At 39.3% G+C, this 23,330-nt stretch overlaps 1 protein-coding gene and 1 long non-coding RNA gene across 11 annotated transcripts in view; one reads left to right on the forward strand and one right to left on the reverse strand.

Annotated features, from left to right (window-relative positions):
• LOC122456164 overlaps window positions 1–8,715 on the reverse strand; it is a 35,622-nt gene extending 26,907 nt beyond the window's left edge. Inside the window, exons 1-2 of the long non-coding RNA XR_006274861.1 lie at window positions 8,640–8,715; window positions 5,603–5,680 (exon numbers count right to left, since the gene is read on the reverse strand). This is a non-coding gene — a long non-coding RNA (uncharacterized LOC122456164). The remainder of the gene's footprint in view (window positions 1–5,602; window positions 5,681–8,639) is intronic.
• GLCE (glucuronic acid epimerase) overlaps window positions 1–23,330 on the forward strand; it is a 110,499-nt gene that overhangs the window by 28,121 nt on the left and 59,048 nt on the right. For 2 of the 10 annotated variants that reach the window (XM_043494196.1, XM_043494195.1), the window contains exons 2-4: window positions 9,822–9,953; window positions 11,394–11,532; window positions 12,838–12,939. The exons of 1 other annotated variant lie outside the window; for it this stretch is intronic. The gene's annotated coding sequence lies outside the window, so the exon portion shown is untranslated. Of the gene's footprint in view, window positions 1–5,387; window positions 5,721–9,821; window positions 9,954–11,393; window positions 11,533–11,989; window positions 12,608–12,837; window positions 12,940–20,636; window positions 20,673–23,330 lie in introns of those variants that run through there. 7 more of the 10 variants (XM_043494198.1, XM_043494194.1, XM_043494201.1 and 4 more) reach the window with 7 other exon arrangements.

The raw sequence follows: 23,330 nt of genomic DNA on the forward strand, positions 1-23,330 counted from the left end.
ACTTTGTCTGGCATGGCTTTTGAGATGGTTCTCTGAGAATACTGTGCTTCAATTCATGAAATAATCCACTTCAGGAATCTCTTGCAGCATGTTTGGAAATTGCAGTAGTTCCTGCAGTTCAGCTGAGTTTTTTGGGTTTCTTTTTATTGGGTGGTCTGACTATTCACTGAAAGTGAGGCAGGTACCTTTTTGAATTCTGAGTGAATTGTGCTTGTTCATGAGTCACAGTGAGCAGTCTCCTTCCCTAGTTTTATCTTCAACCTTCAAATGTGTTTTGAAACAGTTTGCTGTGCAAGTAGTCCATGCTCTGCAGACATAACCGTATGAAGTTACATGAGCAATTGTAGATCAATAATTCTTAAACTTCAAGAAAAGGAGGACTTGTGGCACCTTAGAGACTAACAAATTTATTAGAGCATAAGCTTTCGTGAGCTACAGCTCACTTCATCGGAATGCATCCGATGAAGTGAGCTGTAGCTCACGAAAGCTTATGCTCTAATAAATTTGTTAGTCTCTAAGGTGCCACAAGTCCTCCTTTTCTTTTTGCGAATACAGACTAACACGGCTGCTACTCTGAAACCTGTCTTAAACTTCAGATAGCTGTAGTCTTAAGTATCAGTTATGGTGGTGTTTTTTAAAGCAAGAGCATGAAATTAATGTCCTACATTCTGGCCATGTGGATTTTCATACATAGCTGCAGTATGTATCCAGTGTGAATATACTGCACCATTAGACTATCCTTCTCCATGTCTCAGAAGGCAGTGGAAGGCCATTATACTAACAGGCTAACTTAGCACTTACTGTCTCCACATGCTTTCTTTAAGGACATTTTCCCCAGAAAAGTGTAAATGTTCAATGCCCAAGCAAACTTGAATTAAAGTCTGAAATTTAATGGGTGTTGACTTGAGGCCTTAAGAAGTGTGTGGTTGTTTAATAGTAACATGTACTAACTATACTTCTCAGCTGACTTCCCCACATGTTAAAAAATGCAGTGATTTTATTGCTGTGGAAACTAAGAGTAACTTATTTTAGTACGGTCACTTCAGTTGACTCAACTACAAACTAACAACATTTTAAATGCATATTAGTCTACATGATGAATAAACAATTCAGCAGTAGCTCATCCTATCTTTAAAAGACAACTGAATTTGTAATGTGTGGATGAATAGACAGAGTTCATAAGGTAAGATGCATTTTTTTTCACCACAAAAAACTGCAAAAGGCATTTGTAGGTGCTGAAATGCTAATTTAAGTGCCATCTTGCTCAGATGTGAGGTCATTTGACTCTCAGTGGGAAGGCGTCCACTAAACAACTGTTAACTAGTTTCCCACATGCTTGACTCACTAATAGAAGCTTTTATCTGACATTTAAAATAGTCTGTTAAACCAAGCTTCAAATTTCAGTCTTTTCTTTAAGGCTTAGGCTTTCAATGCTGCTTTCACAAAACCTTGTCGAAAAGAGTGCCTCCAGCATGGACGTTAAATTGATATCTATAAGGGCACATCTGCGCTACAGGGATTATACTGGTGTAACTATGTTGGTATAGCTATGCCAGCATAGCCCTGTAGATGTGGTCTACACTGACAGAAGGATGTCTTCTGTTGGTATAGGAACATCAACTCCCTGAATGAAGCTAGCTATGTCAATGGAAGCCCTTTTGGAGAGCACCTGAAGGTGTGAATACCCTATTCATTTCAGAGGGTAATATTGTGAACGCCAGTAATGCTTTAAATGTCAGTTGATGAGTAGCAATAGATTTGACAAAATAAGTAAGAGCATATTTTGAAGTTCAACCCAGGCTTTTCCTGAAGTGAGTGTGGTTGAGGGACAGAGGGAAGGTTGGGCACGGTTTTGAGTGGGTATGAAGGATTTGCTTGAGGAAAGGAAGCATGGTAGAGACCTACACCTATTAATGGATACATCTTCCAATATGTGTGTGCAGTTGGTTTAACTTTCCTAAAAGGGACTTCACTTTCAACAACTTAAGAAACACTGCTTTGAGGTCAATAATTTCTTAGATGGCTCTCCTGTCCTGTTCAAATGCAACACCTGGTTGAGGAACTGTGAAGTTGGATACCAGAGTTCCATGGCACTAGTGTTTAAATGTATTGAAACATTTTCTACACTACTCATTCATGCACAGCACTTCATGCAAGTGTTGTCCCTATAATATACAAAGCTTTCTGCTACATATAGACCATGTAAAGATGCTGACTTATTGCTAAACACTAGATTAAAAGAATGCATTTAAATAAGCTTTTTTCCTCAGTGGCATGCAATTAGTTTCTTACAACTGACTTTTAGACCACTTACTAATCAAGTTGGCTTTTAACATACAAGGTTTGCTTTTTTTTTTCTTCAGTTGAGCAACATTTATATAATCCAGTCTGTCCTCTCATTGTGTAGTAGTGCCCTCTACTGGAATGAACGTCAAAGCTGCTCAAGTGTGATCATTTCCCTTTCTAGAGACTGCAGCCAGCAGATAAAACATAAACTACTGTAGTGAAACAATTGACATTCTTTTTATGTTACCTTCATGTATCATGAAGGAACATCCAAGCATGTTTGAGTGCAGTTTGATCTGTCTCTCTGCTCTTAATCATGTATTCTCAATTTTATTTTAATACGGTTTGTTCCAGTTCTAATATTTTTAATGTCTTTATTTGCATGCAAATTAAAAACACACTCCAAATAGCATCTCCTGACAGCCCATAGTGGCAAAATGGGTGGTCATTCTGCCTTTCAGAAATCTTGACCTGTACGCCAAAAAAGCCCTTCTGAATTTGAAGAGAACCTGATAACTAGATGCCAATTAAAAACTAGCACAGCTGCAAAGTCCAAAAACTGTACAGTGCTGCCATTGTTGGAGGAAAGTCCTATCTCAACCTCTAAAGCTGAAGGAGCCTGACTAATGCTGTTCCATGGAATGCTGGGGTTAGTCAACCGGTTTCAGATTGTTTCAGTCAGTTTCCATACAAATCCAATCTCTAGAATATTCTTCCTCGTGATCCTGTTCCTCATAGGATATGAGTATACAGCTTGAAGGAGAGGAGGCTTTGCATATGACAGGGATTTCTACTTTCTAATCTAATGTTTAAAACCTTGTAATACACTCCAGTTTAAGAGTAAACATGTAAGGATTGATGAGCTTCATGCAGTGAATTAACAAGCCCTCAAAAGCAAGGAAGACTAAGTTATACTTTCCAGATATCTTTCATATGTTTGGGTATCACAGAGAGTTATCACCCATAACCCTTATTTCCTCTCTAGTGTTGATTGCTATGTGTGTTCCACACATGGGTGTGTGTGTCATGCGCCCAAGTTTGGAAATTCTAACAGTGTTCGTTGGACGGCATATGCGCAGTGGATCTCCTCGTGCTCCAGAGCATAAGAGGCAATGCGGACTAGCGTCTCTCCAGTTCCTTCTTACTGCCACGTGGTCTGAGTTGGAATCCTGTGTTCAGTTTTCTCCAGCTTTTTTTTGATAAAACCTATAAATAGTTTTGCCTGTTAGTTTAGCTAGAGTTTTATAGCATAGTTAATGTTGCTTGTTGTCACCTGCTGGGGACTCCCTCCTCCAGGGGTCCTGGAACAATTTTTATAGTGAGGGTGCTGAGCCATTGAACCAAATTGTAAACCCTGTATATAACTGAGTCCGCGTCAAGCCAGGGGTATGTGATAGCACCCCTACTTCCAGAACCTATGCTGTCCCCATGGACTGGGACTATGTGCAGAGTCCAGGGGTTCAAGAACTGCATCTTTTGCCCTTTCTCCTTCTCCATCAGCAGCAATCAGCAGCACTGCCTCTACTTCTTGGGTGAAATGCATATTTCTGCAAAGCATAATATGTAATTCGTTTCCACCAAGAACTCGTGAAACTCATGAGCTTCACCTAAGGAAATACCTGATGGAGAAGGCTCTGAGGCTCCTCTGATCCAAGCCAGGGAGACTTGCCCTATCCACCCTCCCAGCGCATTGGCCTCAACAGACAAGCAGCGCCCCTCCAAGCTTGTGTTTAGAATAGAAGTCTTAAATTCCTAAACCCAAGGACTTTTCCTCCAGGGCTTTCCATGAGAATAGGGGGCACTCTCATGGTTGCAAGGACAGATCCCTGTCAAGGACTGTCAACAAGAGATGCACTCCATCCCCAAGTCTGTCAAGGTGGGTGAGCTTTTGCACGTGGACTCTAAGGGACCGACACCACTGAAAACCCCCAGACTGGAGGGTAAAGTGTGCAGAAAGAAAGATCTGTTGGTGACTCCAGCACTGAAGCATAAAGACAGCCATCCACCGGTTCCATCTATGAGCATGGGTCTGGATTTATCATCAGTACTGACTTCACCTCACTTGCAGGGCTTTTCTCAGAATTATGTAGTCATTCCATATCCAGGTGATGTCAGACAATGTCACTATGGTCTTTTACATAAACAGGGTGGAGCAAGATCTTTTCCCCTTTGCCTGGAAGCAGTCAGGCTTTGAAACTGGTGCATCAGAAACCGCATCACTGTCCAGGCCACATACCTCCCAGGTATTCAGAACTCCTGAGCAGGCACTTCTCTGCAGACTATGAGGGGGAGATCCACCACTGTGTCCTGAGTGAAATAGTCTCTCAGTGGGGAATGCCTCAGTGGGACCTCTTTGCATCTGAAACAAACAGAAATTCCTTAGTAGTACTCCAGAGGAACCATGGGCCAGAACTCCCAGAGCATTTCACTGTTATCATGAAAAACTATTTCAAATATGCCTTTTCTCCCATTCCCCAGCTTTCACATGTCCTATGAAACATGCATCACAACAGGGCCAACATCATTCTTCTCTCATCCAGTTGGTCCAGGCAGTTTTGATTCCCAGAGCTCCTGACAATGTCAGCCTGCCTCTAATCAAGATTCACCCCTTCCCAGACTCTGATCTCTAGAGGGGGGTGGGGGACAGAATCAGACACCCCGATCCAAGTTCACTCCCTCATTGTCTGGCATTGAGATGGGCGTCTGAAATAGAATGCTTCTGCTCAGCACCCATTAAAGGCTATCCTTAGTCAAAGTAGGAAAGATTCACCAAGGCCCTAACTAAATGGAAGCATTTCTCTGCCTGAGTGCAGCACTGTCAACCTTCTCCAATCACTGCAGATACTCCAGTCATTTTAGATTATCACCTCTCTCTAAAAAAACAAAAAAAACCTCAAGACTTTTTACTAGCTCATTATGAGTCCACCCCGTGGTGATTAGGTCCTTCCTCCCACCAGTAGATGGACATTTTCACCAGCTCAGATACAGTACTATTCATGGGAGGTGGGAGGTTGATCAGGATCTTCCAGCCAGTGGTCAGATCTACACCTCCGTGGTCCCTGAATCTTGTCAACAAGAGTTCAGATGATGATCTTGTGTCAATAAGATATGTGCCATGCCTCCACCCAAAAATTGCTTTTTTTTTTTTTTTTTTTTTAGTGGCTATCATTTTGGCGGGAATGGTCAGTGAATTGGGAGCCATCGTGACAGAACCTTCTTATGGTTTTTCACAAGGAAAAGGAATCCCTTTGCCTCCATCTTAAATTTTCCCCCAAGGTTTCTTCTGAATTCAACATCAACCAAAGTATCCACTTACCTTTCTTTTTTCCAAAACCCCACACTTATGCTGAAGAGAAGAGACTTCATCTTCATCTGATATGCCCTGGCATTCTACCTGCAAAGAACCAACCTAGCCGTAGCAGAAAGATTGTGAGGTAAAGCTGTAGTCTTTCACAGAATCTTTAAACGGGCTTCTGGGTGCATTGTTGAGTGTTACAGGTTAGCAAACATCCCGCATCCTGACAGTGTCACAGCTCGCTCCATGAGAGTACAGGGCACCTCTACAGCATCCCTGCAGGAAGTCCTGATACAAGACATACACAGGACTGCCTCCTGGAGCTCCATTCACACATTCGCTAGACATTACCTGCTAGTTCAGGCCTTTGCTGGAGATGCAGCAGTGAGATCTGCAGTACTGAAAGCATCTTTGTAGCTGGGTTCTGTGCATTCCCCCCCTTCCCCCCACACCCCCAGAAGGGACAGTTGGACTCAACTCAAATCATTGAGCATTTAAAATGACTGAAAGTCAGAATGGAAACTAAGTCGGCTAAAACTGATGCTTAATTTTTTTTGGATGGGATACCATTACTTCAGCTTAGCTACATATGGCTTCAGACAATTAAGAACTCCTTCTCCTTTGGTATTTTTCATTAATATTGGTATAATCTTGATACTGAGCAGTTAATTGGGTGTCATCCCTACTTTAAATACCATATTTAAACTGAAAAGTGCTTTTAGTAAATGTCAGTATAAAATTCCATGTGTTCTCAATGTAACTCTAAAGGCATCAGCCTTCCAGCTTCATCTCCCCCACCATTCATTACCTGATAAGTACTCTTTAACCTTTAAGTCTTTTGTGCTATTTGGATAGCCTTTTAGATCAAATCTTTTCCATTACAACATTGCTGCCTTCACATTAATAACGCAGGGGATCAAAATACCATCCTGTTCATCTGGGAACCAGTAGAGTTTTGAAGTTATTGAAAAGTAATCTATGTGCTCTATTTCAGTGGCTGGGCAAAAATGGAGCTGGAGGAGGAGAGAATAATGCAGAAATTGGGGGATAAGATGGAGAAATTTGAGAGGAATAAACTCAAGTGTTTTTGATAGTTATATCAAATATCTAACTTAAAATATACAGTCACTATTTCAATACAACACTAGACATTGCCCATTCCTTAAAAAGAAAAGAAGGACTTGTGGCACCTTAGAGACTAACAAATTTATTTGAGCCTAAGCTTTCGTGAACTACAGCTCACTTCATCGGATGCATTTGGAATTCATTGCATTCATTTGGAATGCATCCGATGAAGTGAGCTGTAGCTCACGAAAGCCTATGCTCAAATAAATTTTAGTCTCTAAGGTGCCACAAGTCCTCCTTTTCTTTTTTGCGGATACAGACTAACACGGCTGTTACTCTGAAACCTGCCCAATCCTTAGCACTGAAAAGGGATAGACCATAAAATCCGTATGACGCAGCAGTGAGAACACTGAACCTTGTTTATGCTAGCACTGTAGAGATGCTGGGGGAGAGAAAAGGGAATACTGATTTTCCTAATTCTAGATGAGGCCCAATGCTATCAGTCAAATGCTATTTGAATATCACTAAAATCAACAAGAAGGTGTAACAGGAAGCCACATTGACTTCTGCTCCATTTAAAACAGGTGATAAAGTTCCCAATATGAGGATGAAAACACCCAAGGAAAAGCTCGGTTTACAGACTTGCATAAGGGTGCCGCAAACAATTGTAGGTTTATATGTTTGTTTTTTTAAAGTATGTAGTGGTGTCCCTTTAAACAGAATCTTTCTACCTTTTTTTCCCCCCTTTTTTAAATTGAGTTTGGACCACTCCAGATTTTTCGATCTAAAAATCAGATGTCTGTAGGTTATGTCGGTTCTAGGAAGCAGCATAAAAATTCTTCATTGACCTAGTTAACCCTTTGGCATAAGGTATTAGAGCTGGGCAAATTGCTGACACCTTACTGGCTACATTGACCAGCTCTGACTCTTTTATATAGTTCTTCAGTCTAGGAGAGAGAGGTAGAACATGATCCAGTGGCTGGAAGTTGAAGCTAGGCAAATTCAGACTGAACATACGACATACATTTTTAAGTGAGTAGTTCACCATTGGAACAATTTACCAAGGATCATGATGGATTCTTCCTCACTGACAACTTTTAAATCAAGTTTTGATGTTTTTCTAAAAGATCCGCTCTGGGAATTATTTTGGGGGAAGTTCTATGGTCTGTGTTATGTAGGAGGTCAGACGAGATGATCACAATGGTCCCTTCTGGCCTTGGAATCTGCAAATCTGTATGCTGTCTTCAGTGTTGTGTTATTAAAAAAGAGAAGCTTCATAAGTAATCAAACAGCTTATCTTTCCCCTACTCAACTCTTCCTAGTGTCCAAAATTGTTTTAATCCTGGTATGCGTCTTTGAGGAAAAAAATTGTCTCGAGTGAGCATCTTCAGCTTCTTTCTGGAAGAATGTGGAGCTGATTGGATGAGATACACACTCTTACTCTGGGTAAAGCTGCATGTCATGGGGCAGACTGTGCCAGAATTGGGCGTTTAGTTGCAGTGAGCATAAATGCTGACAGTGTTGAGGGTTAAAAATCATATCAGGTATTATATTTCCATAGTATTCTACCAAGGCTTATTCTGTGCTAAAATTCTGTTCTTTCGTGTTTAACAGACTTCAATAAAAAGATATTGAGGCTGACTGTCTAAAACTTCCATATTTGGATATGCTGTTATAATTTGGAACTAGCATAATGTTCTGTTGCAATAACTATATAAGATACAATAGGGTATAACTTGGTAATCTGTTAATACTGCTTTGGAAATACTGAAATTTAAGGCTGCGAGTCCTTTAACCATGCAAGGCATATAGTAATGGCTTACTAATACACATCCTGTAGTATCCTATTACTATATTGCAGTAACTGTATACGCTAGCTTCAGAACTGTAAACAAATACCAAAATTTAACTTCACAGCTATGCATTGCATTTTTCTGTAGAATGCTTTGAAATGAGAAATGCAGAAGGCTGCCTCCAATATTAGCTCCCCTACCTTGTCCAAATTTGTCTTTCAATACTTGTGGAGCTCTTATCCATCTTGACACATGAGTTCAGTTGGCTGTTGTATCATTTCAACTATAGTTTTGTTGAGTGAAGTAATGCTAACATTAGCCATACTTTTCTCCCCCTCACAGCTGTCAGTGATACAAAAGGCAGTCAGTGAACAGGATTATCTGATCAAGGATGTTGGAAGTCCCTGTATGTGCACTTACGTCAGTTATTTCTGAGTAGCAAAGTCAGTCCCAATTATAAAACATTTTATCTAGTGCCATACCTCTGCTTATTGTTTAGAGATTAGCCATGGTTCATGGCCTGAAGAGTTCACAATTTTTAAATTAGAAAAATGAAGGGGGAGGAGAAAGGGGGCAAGGACTAACACAAATAAAAATAGTTCACACTAGATAGCAGAAGAATCATAAGGGTGTTTTTTTTATTAGTTCATTCCTCGTTTGTACATTTCCGAAGTGCAAGTTCTGTAATGCAGGGACTTACTGCTATTTTAACAGTTGTTTTAAAATTCCATATACTTCCATGGATGTTATATTAAGAATAAAGAGGAAATCTAAAATAATCACGTTTAAGTGCCTGACCTATTGGTATTACTAGGGAGGGGTCTGGTACCCCAAATGTTAGGCTTCATCGGGGCATATCTTGATAGGAAAAAGGGTTGTTTTTTCAGTTGAGTCAGCAAGAAGTGAACTTAGTGGCAACTTCCTACTGCTGGACAAATAATTCCTCTAGTTTCCTGTCCCTGCAGAAAGTTACGGGGATACCTGGGATTCACTGGCCTTGTCTAGACTACAGGGGAAATTCAATCTGATCTACGCAATTTGAGTTATGTGAAAAGCGTAAGTCAAATTGACGTAGCTTAGATCTACTTACTGCGGGGTCCACACTACGCGATGTTGACTGGAGACGCTGTCCCGTCAACTCCCCCTACTCTTCTTGATCCAGTGGAGTACAGGAGTTGACGGGAGAGCAATCTGCGGTTGATTTAGCGGATCTTCACTAGATGCCGAAGCATCGATCACTGCTAGTCGATCCCCTGTTAAGTGTAGACAAGCCCACTGACTGTTGCTATAAGGAACTACTGTATAAAACTCACTTATTAAAGGGATTGCTGTTCCCATCTTGAAGCTGAACAGTAATAAGAGTAATTCCTCCATTCTGATAGGGAATTGGTGTGGCATCAATGTTAAAGGTGTGGCAGTTCTGTCTTGGCTTGTACTTTTTGTCGGTGGAATTATCAGTGTGGAAAGCGTGCAAACTGCAGTAGCAACCAGTTGTCAGGAATGCGAAGAAGGTGGTGAGTAACGCATTTGTGCATTTCAGATTGCCCACCTCTGAGAAAATTCTGAAGACAGTGACAGAATTAGATTAATGGAATTGTGATAGTGCGGCTGTTAAAAATAACTGACTGCTATTCATGATTACTTGTTAGTCTCTTTCAAAATGAACAGTGATCAGTTGCTTTTGTTTCCATTCACCGCCTGAGATGTGGTGGTACCCAGTTCAGCCTCTTGATACTGTGTTGTATACCTTCTGAGTATGTTCCCAAAGAACCCGTTCTCCATATTCACTAAACTCTTCAAGATCCTAAAGATCTATGTAAGCATAATGCTCCACAAGACTGTATTTTAGTTTGGACGCTTGCTTGTTGGATTTAAGCATTTTATGTGTCTCCGGGGAGGTGTCGGTTAGTGTTCTGAAACAATTTTATATTGTTTGGTTGTGAGACCTAATACAATGCACAGCTGGAATGTAGAGGAATGCTGGGACTATAATTTGGGATTAAAAGGTAGTTTGGGATGGAGATGTGAATAAAAACCAAAAGGCTTATTTAGACTTACTGTGAGGCAACACCTGGCTCTCTCTGGGTATACCAAGGTAGACTCTATATTTTAAACACAATAAAAACTAAAGAGGGCCACCTCCAGTAATAATAATTAATTAATGCCTGGCTCTTATCTAGAATTCTTCATCCATAGATCTCAAAATGCTTTACAAAGGAGATCAGGTTCATTTGCCCCATTTTACTGATGGGAAAGCTCAAGCACAGGGTCAGGGGAGTGACTCTTCCAAAGTCAACCAGCAAAACAGTGGTAGTAGAGCTGAGAATTGAACCTAGGTCTCCTGAATCCCAATCTAGCAGACAACTGCCTGGTGTAAGCTATCACTATAAATTATCTCCAGTTTCACATACCTTTTAGACAAACATTAAGGACCAGACCATTTCAGCTGTAAAACTGATTTTTAGTTTTAGTAGTCAGTCTCTTGAGTGGTCACTCAAAGGCTCTGCTGAACCTGGCAACTTTGGCCATTAAAACTTGAAGGTGGTAGAGGAAGCCAGTAAAAATTATTCCTGGAAAGTAAAGCAAGGCCGTTATTAAAAACTAAATACGGATGCTTTTTAGAATCTGTGGGGCTTTTGAGGAGATGTTACCCTAGTGTGCTATAATCTTTAAAAGTCCACATTCCACCAGAGTTTGATTTTTAATTTTTTTAAACTGTTCTTCCCAGCCTTTAACTTTTGATAGTTGTAAGAAAACGTGAAGTGCTTTGTAAGCTGGTTTTTGGTTCTGTTGCTTCAATTTATAAATAAGAAATGCTGGAAAATGAACATTTTGTTGTAAAGATGTTTTGAAGGCCACCTTTTTTTTTAGACTCCTAGAAGAAAAACTGACAATTTAATGGTGCATGATACAGTAATAAAAATGCCTGTGTGGTTATGTTTAATCCTTTAAAGGAGAGAAAAGAAACACTGTAGTTATCAGCATTCAAAAGGCACAACGCAGGCTTAAATATATGCAAAGCCTTGGAGAGACTGAAGAAATTTACTGACTATATTGCAGAAAGCTTCTGACAGGCGCATCGCATCTTTGAAAGTAAGATTTGAATTATTAAAGCTGTCTTTGTTTATTAAATTGGGCCTCCAGTGAGAAGATTGTATGAAGAAGTGTCATGCAGACTTGAGTTGAATTGGGCATAATTTGTAATGGGTATTAAAAGTAAATTTACCTTGCTGGACTAGAACAGTGAGTACATTCAAGTGCTTTAGAAAATGAAAATTCTAGTTTCAGGTGTATAGTAGATTGTGTACTTTAAGTCTCTTCCTGCAGCAGATAAACACACCTCTGCTTAAGGAGACCAGTTTGTTAGTGAAGGATAATCCTTTTTAAACCAAGAGATTTGATGGCAAAGCAGTTCAACAGGGGAGTCTTTGTTAATTTTAAATCAAGAATGCAAGGGAAAGAGATGAGAGCCAAGAGGTGTGCGTGGGGTGGATGGGTGGGGGTATATGTGTGCACGCATATGTGGAGACGGGATGCTTAAAATGCTACTTTTTGGAAAAATTAACTACATGCGGCTTAAAGTGAATTAAAAAATTAGATCATTTTAAACATTTTAGGTGTGGAAAAAATGTTTTTACACCTATTGATTCAAGTATAGCATATATCTGCAATATTTTATGCACATAGCAATTTATCTTCTGTTTTCAGGAAAGTGGGACCACTGCATTGCAAAATACTTTTTCTTATTCCTGTTCTCAGTTGGACTGTGTAAGAAATATGCAAAACTCAGAGTAGATGGAAAATCTTCACAAATTATTGTGGGACCAGCACAGACATTGTAAACAAAGCACTTTATAAGAATGTTTAATTTAGGATTTTTTTTTCTAAAACTTACTTTGTAATTTCAAGGTTTTGGTTACCTCTGCAGTGCAAGTGGAGACAGCATAATTTGTTTGAGGTTGAAAACTGGGCTCCAATTTTTTGTTAGCGTTTTAATTTTTTATCTGTTCCTTTAATGTAGTTTCTCAAGTGGAACACCATGATGGTTTGTTTAAAAATGGAATCCTTTAAATATGGGATTTAAATCTGAATTCTTCAAAAATGTTTAATGAAAGCCATGCATTTTATGACACCAGGAGGCAGATGTCAGGATTTACTCTTCAATTAGGTAGGATTGTGGTGGGAATAGCAGATTAGACTCCTTTGCAGCTGATGCGCTGTCTAGAGGAAGTGACATTTATGCTCTTGATCCTTCAGTGATTCTGCATGTCAAGAACTGAGCCTTGAAATTCGTCAGCAGTGCTGTCTTAAGAGCAGGCAGAGCTGAGTAAGAGGATTTTTACAGACAGAAAATTTAAGTACAAATGCTTAAATACATTATTTTCTTTTTTTTCCTAGGAGATTGGAAAGGAAAATTGTGGGTGATTATTTGAAACCAATATATTTTAGAATTTTGAAATCTGAGATGCACTAGAGTTCAGAGACCTTCGTTTGATTAAGGTAAGAATATCTTAAGAAAAGTGTACCTTCCCCTTTCATCTTTCTGCTTAATGTGTGGTTTTTTTTTTAAATTTAACTCTATCTAATCTGATATTCCGTATTGTAATGCATTTTAAATTTACATTGCACCCCTGGCATTTTAAATGGTTTAATGTTCATTCAATTTAATAACTTTCAGCTGCAAAGGGCACATGGGTCTATGTCTACAGAAGGTGGTGTGTTGATAACTGGGTTCTGTTTGACCAGAGGAATTAAAGCAGGCTATTTATCAGGAGGAATAAACAGTGTGGTAATAGTACATTTTACTCAGAGGAGGAGCTGGTTGCTTTTTATTATTTTATAGTAAATTAGGTTTCATGTAATTTTTTTTCATTTGGTTTGTAAGCAAGCTCAGTAATTACAAGGGGGTTACAGGGCAGAGGAAGCGTTTAAAATTTTTTTACCTTCGAGATGTTGTAGTTCTGTACAATAAACCAATGAAACAGGAGATCAGGTAAGCAGCTGTTATGGCAACATAAAATTACTCAAGTGCTTAGTGCATATTTATCTCTAACCATTTAAGGTTTGTTTGGCAAAAAACAAAAAAACAAAAAAAACAAAACAGCCTTTTTTCCTTTTTTAAGGTATATATTTATTATTATTGTCATGTTAGATAAAAATGAATAGTGATATACTGCCTTTTTCCCTTAAGAATAAGAATGGAACATTGCATATTTGTACTAACAACTTTAGTTTTTGAAAAAATGCTCTTTTTAGCATAAATACATATTCGACAAATTAAACCTGGCTTTTTTTTAAAATAAATATATGAACCCTCATGATATTCCTTTTGATGGAGGAGTATTTAAACTGTTTCCTTACTTGTGTGTGGTATAGTTAGCCGCACATAATTTTAGAAAACCAAATTACAAAGGAGGAAAACCAAAATTAGAGACCTGCAAGCCTTGTCTTGAACTTCTGGTGTTCCTCTGACATGCTCTGGCTTACAGATTAAAAGCAGAATTTGAACTGCTATACCAAAAAAAAATTTCGAAGTGTTTTATATTAAAGGAATACTTCAATCGTATGTCTAAAAACTAATATACAGAACCCTTTTTATGTCTAAGAAAATAGAAAATTATTTATTAGTGTTTTTTCTTTAAAATTTAACTCCGTGTGATGAGTTTATTTGGCTTATGTAAGGTACTTCTTGTGAATCTCAAACTAATCTGACCATAATGTCCCATGTTCGTAACCTACATTGGTGTACATGATCTGTCATTATGAGCTGCAGGACTGTCTGTCAGATAAGAGGGAGTTTAAAATGTCTTTATTTTTTAAATTTGTAAATGGTAGCGGGAAATAGGAGTTGAACTGCTAAAATGGATCCTCCATTCAAGTGGTAGCAGAATGTTACATAACCAGAGACACAAATTTCTTCCAGAGTTACACTAGTGCTATGCGTACAAAGCATCCATTTTGTGTTATGAGTATTGTGAATTGTTCCTTCTGTGCAGTTTCTAAATGTAAAAGAATGCAGCAGATCCATTTGAGTTTTGTATCAGTCACTTCAAACGTATAACATCCCATCGCTTTAGTGTATTCTCTACAAAGACAGCCTCTGACTTTCAGAAAAATTAGTTTGATTTGTCAATGTAATCATACTCCCCAAACCTTACCATACTTAACTGATTGTAGAATATGCTTTTTTTTTTATTAACTTGAAAACAATAGAATTTGACTATTTAGGGAGGAAATAAAATTTTGCTGTCGGGTTTTAAATATATATCCTCTTAAACATGCTTTGCAATCTGCTTATGCAGGCATCATGAGTTTTATATTTAAATTGGAATGATTTTTTTTTTAGGATGAAAGTGCTTTTGGATCTGAATTGTGAGGGATAGATGAAATTAAGCTGTGGAAGCACTGATTGCAATCTACAAAGCTTTAATGTGTTAATGTAGTCTAGGCATTATCCATATTTAGAAGCATTTTAGATTGAATCCTGGAGAAATTCAAACTCCTGTCTTAAGCATGTTTCTGAAGAGAGGGATGGTGTAGAACAGTAGTATGAAGGAGCTCCTAATGATTTTGCTGTTGCTATAACTATGTCAGAGATGCTAATTTCCCCCAAGTTCAGTAAAAAAAATAAAACTGGGGGGGGAGGGAATGAATGGTTTGTAAAATGTCTTTAGTTTTGTGTAAAGATCTTTTTTCTCTTCATGAATTATTCAGTTTTTTGAGTCTGCTATATTGCAGTATTACACTTCAAATGACACTGAATCAGTTAATATGATAAAGGGAAAAGATCTAGGTTTATTGATAAATTCTGTCAGTTGTGCAGCAACAGTGAAGAATGGCTTGCTGACTTGAACTGAAAAGTATATTTTATGACCAAAACACATCAGTATACCTTTGCACTTGGTGTTATCCCATATTTAAGACCGTTGAGCAGCTCAGAACTAGGAGACCAAACTTAAGCTCTTTGGGATAAGGGACCACAATGCTTTTAGTACAGAGCCCTAACCCCGATGGGAGGTTTTGGATTCATTACAATATATATCGGACTCTAAGGAGACTGGACATAAATAGGGAGTAAGTGTAATGGACTTCCAGTTGAGGAGTCCAGTAGCATTAATAAGAAATTAAATTGCTCTCTGGCATTAAAGTGGTGGTAAAATTATTTGAACAACTGCCCAGAAGAGTCAGTCAAAGGGGGTTAAAAAGGGGATGCTGTCCTTTGCAGGGGAGTAAGTCTGCCCTTGTCTTGTACAACATTTAAAAAAAAAAAAGTTTACAAATATACATGATGGAATTGGGGCCCTTCCACTCCATGACATGGTGGACTCATGTTGTTCCATCTGGTCCTATGTAATAGTTTTAAAGCACGACTATATGGTATGCACTGATCTATTAGAGCATGCAGCATAGAGATATCTTAAAATGTAATTTGTGTGTGTACAAGCAAATGCTTTAAAGTAGCTTTATTTTTTTCTGAAAGCCTTATTCTCTTTATATTGCTAACATGGCTAGAAATTGGAGTATGGCAGTAATACCTACAGCATAGCGCACAGCTCGGGAAAGCTGACTGTAGTGTGAACAGTCATTCAACTGTGTCGCTTCAAGCAGGCTGGAGCAGAGGTTCTTAGTTGGACCAGATCACATCTCAGGTTCTGTGGGTTGGTCCTTCTATTGTTTTCTGAGGTCTCCAGTCCACTCCTAGTGGAATGCCCTTATCACCTCCTACCCAAATTTGCTTGAGGGCAATTCATGTTCCTCAATATGTGTAAAGAATGAGCCCTCTGCCCTTTTGATAGCCTCTATGGGAACTTTCAGAGCTAGCTGTGAATTTAAAATCACTTCCATAAACATTTTGGGCTCTTCTCCTGTTCTACTTAATGATGCCTGATAGCAGTTGGTGTTAACCAGACCAAAATCTAAGCATTTTTACCCAGCCCCCCCCAATTGTACATATCTGAACTTGTATGTATCACACAAAATCAAAGTAGGTGCCTGAAGTGTGTGTTGGATACTCATGTTGCAAATGCGTAGCCATTAGACAACATCCAATAGTCTTTAGAATTGTGGGTTTCTTTCTATTTTTGCCCCTTTACTTCCTGTGATGGAGTCACAGATCCAATGCTCTGGAACTGCTCTGTATGAAACCAATCAGGACTCTGGGGTGGTATGACTCCCCTCAGGGCACGCTGTCCAGGGCAAAAAGCCTCTTCAGCTATGGCCTTCCTGGTCTGACTTCGGAGCATTCAGCATCTCTGTTCACACCGTACACTTCCCCTTGGCGGGTCCACCCGGATGGGACCCCTGGGGAAGCCTGAGGGCCCTGCTCCCGAACTCCACAGTCACCCATGACTCTCAGCCAGCATTGTAAAACAGAATGGTTTATTAGTCATCAGGAACACAGCATGAACAGAGCTTGGTAGCACAGAAATCAGTGACTTTCAGCAAGGTCCATTTTGAGGGTGATCTCGAGCTGATGCCCTGGATTCCCCCCTCTGAGTCCCAAACCAGAGACTGCCCAGCTTCCAGCAGCCTGACCCCTGACATGCCTGTTGCTGCTCCTCCTGGTCTTTGTCTCGCTTTCTGGGCAAAGTGTCACCTGGTCACATCCCCCTCCTGGGTCTCGGGTTATGAAGGGCATTGGCTATCACTTACATGCAGGCAGCTGAAGCCTCCTCACCTGGCCCCAAGGGTCTCGGCAAAAGTCACACACCCTTATTCCCACCACCTAGGCATTGGGGCAATACATGGGGAAACTGAGGCACACACAATATTCATGCAAAACAGTAAGACTCACATAGGCTCACATGCAACATAACAAGGGAAAAAATCCACTTCGTTACAGCTACCAAGTCTCGCTTTAACCAGCAATCTGTGAAACTTAAGTTTTCAGGAAAATCTTGCCCGCTTTAGATAGCGAAAGGCGCATCACCACTCTTTTGTGAATGGCATAATGTTGGGCCCTTTGTGCAGCCCTGTTGCCAACTCTTGATTATGTGAAGTCCACTATAGCTCAGCTGGTCAGGATGAGAACAATTCAGGAAATGCAGTATTTGGTTCCCATGTGGCCTGGTTCTCATTTGAGACAGACTGTCTCAGATACTGAGGTTCAAACTCGCTTGTCTCCAAGCTACCACATTTTTGAGCTGAGATTTCCTCCCACAAACCACTGGTGACTGCTAGTATCTTCCTTTCTTATCCTTCATGGAATCTGACTGGCTTCCTTCACCTTGTAAGTTAGGAATTTGCTGGGACATCCCAAGTGGCCTTTTCTTCCCCCTTCCCCCCCATTATGTTATAGTTGTGTCCATGAGCAGTCTTGAATAAACCAATCAAAGTTGCTTTAACTGAGGGGGACTACAACAGGGTGTACTCAGAAGGAGCAACGTCCCTTTGGAAATTTCCACAAAAACAAATTCATTTTATTTTGTATATTGTTCAACTGTTTACTTGTGGAGATGAGCCTGGCTGAATTCCAGGGGCAGTGTCCAAGTATGCATTCTTGCAATTACAGTGAAAGTGCCACAGCACCCTGTTTCACTACTTTAATGTGCTAGTGAGATGTTCTCAAAGTAGACAGCACAAAAGCAATTTTAAAGGTTGTGGTATGGCTAATATATACCTACTTTACTTCAAGTAACTAAATGTTTTATACTCGCACATATATGTCAAAAAAATCTGGGCCTAATAAATTCAAATATTTGTGACAGAAGAACAGTATTGTTCGGATTTAAACCTACAACAACACAGGCACTAGTAGGATATCTGGAATTCAAACAAAAAGGAGTAATATGTAAACTTTCCTTGGGCTTTTACAGCAGTCAAAGGATATTTGCAGGTTTTCGAATGTTAAAGATAGAAGGTAAAAAATAAAATAAACAAACATTTAGATCCAAGAAAGAGGTCAGTACTACTTTTGTAATAAAGTTGGTTTGTGGAGCAATAGTTTTATCTAGTAAACGTTAACATTTCTTCTTTAAAATCCCTGATAAGACAGTAGGGGCCACATGTGCAAAAGGTGCATGAATTTGTAGTGTCTTTCTGGTGTGTTACCTATGGTGCATGCTCAGGTTGGGGTGTTTGAACACATTGCAGGTGTGCATGCACATGCCCTGATATGTGGTTACAAAATTTGTATGCCTGCCATCAGATGTGTGGGGTTATCTACACTCTCCACCTACTTTTTTTTTATGCACAAGTTAGAAAATTTGGTCTTCAAATTCTTTCAGCTCTTTTGTGTAAAGAAGTGCACCTCTCTATTTGGCCTTGTATACACTGGCAGCAGGGTGTAGGGTATGTGTAGGTACATGCCACAATGAAAAGCACACTGCATCCACCCTGCAATGTGGCCGTGAAAGCAAAGCCTATGCCAGGCGGAGGCAGTGGGGCAAGGCTCTGGTACCACACAACACTGCTAAAAATACCATGTGGGAGTAAATGTGGGAGACATTGCTTGAGCATGTAGGGTACTTACCCTAAGGTTCTATCCTGTCTTGACTCAGCTGAGTCATGCCTCGCTGTCTACACTATTTATACTTGTGCTGGGTGATGTGCAATGTATGTATTGTACATGCTGCCATAAGTGTAGAACATAGCCTGAGAAGGCGGTAAAAGCAGTAACTGCTATTTCAGCTTCCCGGCTGATAATTATGTGGAAATATATACCAAATAAAGGTCAGTCTGCGCAGCAGTTCAAGTTTCTGAAAATGGCTAAAGCACAGACATTGCCTTGTTTATTTCAAGCATTTTTGCTCTTCTAATGTCAAAAACAAACGGAGGCATGTTAAATGTATCGTTAAAGCTGGAGCTACAATAAGACAATACTTGCTACCAATTGCAAATCTTTCAATAAATCTTTCTACTGTCCTCAGTTCTGCAGAGTTTCTGGGGAAGTATTAGAGATGTCCAAATCAATGAGTAAAAACACAAGTCAAATGAGGGCAGAATAACACAGCAGTTTCTGTCCCCTCTTACCTTCAGCTGTAGGCTCTACTAACAGCATTTTCAATGGGGAGTCTTATGAATATCTTATGAAACAAAACAAAAGAACACCTGAGATAAAATAATGTAGTGGAGATCTAAAGAAGGAAAAATTACTTCCTATTTTTGGTTAGTAATGTGTATATGTTCTTGGCTGTATCAAGACTTATTTTCTCAGTTTTAACTCAGGAACTGGAACGGGAGCTTTTTCTGATATCAGTTGATGGAATGCATATATGAATCTTTAACAAAGAGTTTTTCTCCTATGTGTTCATCAGGAGATTGTGACTCAGGTATCAACAAAAGTGGACAATTTTAAACACTGACTAAAAGTCTCTCCTCTTGTGCACTTATCTTGTAGCTTAGATCCTTTCAGGCAAGGGCAGTCTCTTCTGTATCTTACATGAAGTACCTAGCATGTTAGTTTTTAATAGCATCCAAAAATTTCTTGTGGTGCTAGTAATCTGCTGTAATTGTATATACCCTGTTGTTTCTGGAAGGCACTGTTGACAAGACCTGATATTTTTAATATAAAAAGACGCATGGGAAAAATCCTCTAGTTTCTTCTTTATAAAGAACCAAACAAAAATGCAAAAAATTATCCTGCTGCTTTAAAAGCATTAGATCTATATTCAACTCAAAATACTGTTGCAATGGTCAGCTTGAGATACAGCACAAAGTCAGAATTAACATTGCTGCAGCAGCTATATTTTATTGCTACTGATTCTGTCACCATTTATCCCATGAGTTAATATTCTGTTACACCTTGTAAGAAAACTATTGTCTGGAAGGGTGTACAGTTTCTAAATATACTCCAGCTGAGGAAGGAGGCAAGATTCAGTGGAAATTTATAGTGGAGCAATCTGGTTCCCACTGCATGCTTTCATGTGACATTATGGGATCAGGTCTGCCTCTGAAGCAGCCTGTGGATGAAGATTCCTTTCAAGCTGCAGCTCAGCCCTAGAGCAATATTTTTTCCTCCTTTTTTTGCTTATTTGTTAAGTTCAGAGTGACGTATTAGATATGTCCCTTCCCTGCTTCTAGAGGTTTGTCTGAGATTTTAAAACTAATGTTGTGCCCAGCAGTACACAAATATTTCAAGAGATTTTTTTTTTTTGTAATCTGCGTTGTCTTATCCTTTCAGTCTTTCACATAAAATTAGTGCTTAGTTTTAATGAACTAATAATGTCTGAGTGGATTTTGTTTACATCTACATCTAGGCCTTTGGAGCACAATGGGTTTAAGTCTGTCTTATCTCAAGATACGTAACAATCATCTTGGGAACGTAATCTTGGAAGCAGTCTTGTGTGAATACATCCAGAATGTATTCCCTTCCCTGATCTGTTATCAGGAAGGAGTTGTCTTCATGAGATGGAAGGCTAGAGATTTTTTTAAAAAATTGACTCAATTCAAAACAAAATCTAGCATTTCTTACTAAACAAGCATTTAGATTCTGATGTATTTTTCTTGTTGAATATATTTCTTAAATGAGTTGCTTTAATTAAAATGTGAAATCCTTATCACTTGCTTTTGCAGATCAAGCTAGTGCTGAAAAACAAATTAGACTAAACTGAATTTTTGGATAAGCTTAGTAACTAATAGTGGAGTCAGTAATAACTGCTTAGATCTTTCAGAGTAGCAGCTGTGTTAGTCTGTATTCGCAAAAAGAAAAGGAGTACTTGTGGCACCTTAGAGACTAGCTCACGAAAGCTTCTGCTCTAATAAATTTGTTAGTCTCTAAGGTGCCACAGGTACTCCTTTTCTTTTTGCTTAATCTTGTTGCTTGAATTTCCTTTTAAAAAAAAAAAATCTTTTTATTTGGTTTTTCTTTCCTGCCAAAGAGCCCCATGAAGTCACATACAGCATTGTATGTATTTCTTGCACAGGAAGGCTAGTCTGGTTACTTAGAGATGAAAAATACCTAAATTTAAGTCAGACATGTATTTTTGAAACCTTATGTTCTTGTTAGGAAAACAAAGTTGATCCATATTTTTTGGCCAAATACATCCTTCAATTAGTCAAGAGAATAACTGTACACAAGTACTGTGAGAAAGTATTTGATGCAATTTATTTGTTGCACTTTAAATATCTTCACACTGCCTAATCATATGGATAGCTTTTGGTTTGGGATGCGATTATTTTGATGAATAAAATGTACCAAGACTAGTACAATATGTCACATGGAGAGGAGACTTAATTGCTTAGAGGTGTCTGAAGATGTTGTGCTTCTTTATAATTGGTTTTCCCCTTCTATAAATGAAAATCTGTAAAGTTAAATGTTAGTGTAAATAGGAAGATGCAGCCCCTGACATCTTCCTTAGAAGATGAATATGGTATCAGCATCCTGTCTGGCAGATTTGCTAATTGCATTTTTTTTTTTTTTTTTTGGTATAGACAAATACTTGACTTGTCTAACAATGTTAAATGGGTGCTGAACCTTTAAAACACATTTCTTATAATTTGCTAACTTCAGCTAAAATTGAAATTCTTTCAGATCAGATTAATCTGTCTGCAGCTCTGCTGCTTGGTTTTTATATATAAACTTTTATGCTAACGAAGACACTTGGCCTACCCATCCTGATAGTAGTGGTTACTGGTCCTGATTATCAGCTGGACCTGTACCTAGCACCTATATTTGTGGGCACTACTATGCTTGCAATAATCATGCCCACAGAAATGGAGGCTGTTACCGGAAATTAAGCCCCTCACCTCACTTACCAATATGATACTGCACATTCAAGTGATTGCTGCTCTTATGCTCTCACTGACACAGGGAGAAGCCAGTTTCTATTAAGAGGTTTCAGGAAATGCCTAGATCTTGTTGAAGAGGTGGTGGGATAGGTGCTTTTTAAACCATTCTGAATAAATGGGTTAGCAGCAGTGACAGCAGCAGAGTCTGCCTACTTCATACTTTTGTATTCTTATAAATGATTTACATCCAGCCCAAGTGCTTGATGGTCTCTACTGCTGCGCTCTGTCTCCACTCCCAACAAGCTTGGGGATCCTTTCAGCCCCTGATGCCAGCCCTCCCATTGACTTGGGAGGGTTTGCCTGCTGGTCCCAGGGCCAAGTGCTAGAGTGTGCTGAGATGGGATATACAAAATATTGGCCTTGGTTTCAACTAGTGAATAAACTAGTAGGGAACTAAGGACTGTCACAAACCTCCTCATCTTCTGCTCCAAGTGCAAGATGTATTTCTTCTTTGAATATGCATCAGTGTGATTTTCCCACTGTGGGTGCATATATCCCTTGTGCACATGAAATTGGAATGTTTTGAATAGCTGTGTCCAGTGGGGCCACGCATGTACCCTGTGCTCCCGTGTGAGGCATAAAGGGTGGAGTGGCCCTGACTCTGGCTTAGTTTCCTTTTAGCATCCATGGCAGCAGGCTGGAACCCTCACTGCCCAACCCACTTCAGCATTTGTCCTTAACTATTTTGTGAAGCAATTATTCACTCTTTTTGGTCTGTTTAGTTTACCCTTTTTTTTTTTTTAATTTGGACATTAGTGCACCTAAGGAGAAAGGGTGGTTTTTGATGTCTATTACCTAGAGAATTGGCTGACCAGGCAAAGATCTTGAAAAGAAACCATGACAGATCGAGACGCTGCATTAGCCCTTTTCACCCAGTCGCAGTGATCTCTCGTGATCAACCAAGAGAAATCATCCCTGAACATCCAGTGCAAATGTTAGAAATCATAGCAGCTAGAATAGATTTGGAAGTAGTTTAGGCATATCTACCTCAGGATACTTTCCTTGCAATCTATTCCCTGGTAAATGGGATGATCGCTTACCCAGCCTTCACTGTACAGACTCTTACAGTATTGGGCCATGTGACTGCATGTACATATGTGACGCTGCTCTAAGGTGCCACAAGTACTCCTTTTCTTTTTGTGAATATAGACTAACATGGCTGC

Source organism: Dermochelys coriacea, chromosome 10 (assembly GCF_009764565.3).
Source record: "Dermochelys coriacea isolate rDerCor1 chromosome 10, rDerCor1.pri.v4, whole genome shotgun sequence".
Taxonomy (NCBI): domain Eukaryota; kingdom Metazoa; phylum Chordata; order Testudines; family Dermochelyidae; genus Dermochelys; species Dermochelys coriacea.